Source organism: Lactuca virosa, chromosome 2 (genome assembly GCF_052849685.1).
Source record: "Lactuca virosa cultivar CGN04683 chromosome 2, Lactuca_virosa_CGN04683_v6, whole genome shotgun sequence".
In the NCBI taxonomy this organism is placed as follows: domain Eukaryota; kingdom Viridiplantae; phylum Streptophyta; class Magnoliopsida; order Asterales; family Asteraceae; genus Lactuca; species Lactuca virosa.
The window spans coordinates 236,588,031-236,589,627 of record NC_136427.1 but is presented as its reverse complement, the minus strand read 5'-3'; positions in this window follow the sequence as shown (position 1 = coordinate 236,589,627).

The window sequence follows — 1,597 nt, the reverse complement described above, 5'->3', positions numbered from 1 at the left end:
CGGACAGCACTACGGCTCTAAGAGTAGTATTCTTCGGTGAAACCGGGAGTTCTTCACACACCGAGATTCTCATGGGCAGAGCTTCGGCTCGGAAACTCTTTTCTTCTCGGGATCTTCGGTGCTTCGGGACTCGCTTCGGGTCTCGGGATGATACCGGGGCTTCGGGGGTACTTCGGGATGGCTATAGAGGGTATCGGGAGTGAGAGAGAAGAGATGGAGCAACCAAATTCGGCTGACCCTCGATTTCTATTTATAGGGCCAACATTATGGACTCATGATAGCTTCATTTTATTTACTTCTTTTTATAGTTTATTTTAGCATATTTCATTCACAATTTAGATAATTTCCATGCATATTTTCCTTTTTGTTATTTTATGACCACTTTCGGGTTCTTTCGAGTTTTGTGAGCTTAATTACAGATTTTAAGGAGACTAGCGGAGCGGGATCTTTTGGAAAGCAATTGGACTTGGAGGACAACGAGGATTTTAGGCTTGATGGCTATAGAGGTGATGCATGGAGTGGGATTGTCAATTATTTGAAGGGTTGGAAGAATTAAACTTTAAATTTGAAAGCCACGGGAGAATTCTTGAGTGTGCAAGATCGATGTTTAGGAATTTGCGGAAGTTTTGAGTGATGTGGAGAGACAAATTGGGCTCAAATTGAAGAAATATTGAAGAGAAATGGGCTAGAAGCAGATTGGATTCGAACTGGGCCAATGGATTAGCTGTGGGGGCCCAAGACTTGAAGAAGCCCAAAAATTTCCGTCGAAGTCACGCGGCCCACGTAAGATTCCCCGCGGCCCGCGTGGATTCCTGACAAGGGCAATTTCGGGATTTTACTTAGAGCTCTATATTGGGAAGGTTGGTGTGCCTCTTTAGAAAAATCTTGGAGGTCCGATTTTGATACTTTCTCTCTGGAGTTTGGAGCATTTTTTGAAGGCCAAGAACCCTCAAGAACTTCACCATTTCATCTCTTAATTCTTGCTAAATGTTTGGTACAATCTTAACTAACTTTGTTTCCTTGAGTTTAGTCATGCTTGGCTAAACTAATCTTGGTTGACTTTTGTTGAATCCTTTGAACTTTTGTTGAATATTGAAGAATCCATGAATTTGTGTTTGAATCTTTATGAAAATGTTTTGTGTTTTAACATCTTATCATTACTTGCATGTTTTTATTCATGAGTTTAAATGTGTTTGTGGTGATTAGTTGGCTAATTTCTTGATTAAGTAAAGGATCTTCAAATTAGCAAGCAACAAGTGATTCTTGTGTTAGTTTTACTTCACACAATCATAAAAACATTTTCTCCAACATGGTGGTGAAAGCATTTGACCCCTCTTGGATTTGGTGATTTTTTTGGTTCTTAATGCTAGTTGACTTTCACTAATTACATGCTTAATGGAATTAGTGACTTTAACTAAGGAAATTGTTATGAGCTTCTCTAACCATTTCAACAATTAAGAAAAGTCTAGGTAATCTCAAGCTCCTTGGATTACTATAGCCAAATTAAGGGTTTAAAACAAGTATTGCACCATTTGATTCTAATGATATGTTCATCAAAAGTCAAAGTGAGGAACCTTAAGTCAACCATCCTTCTCTT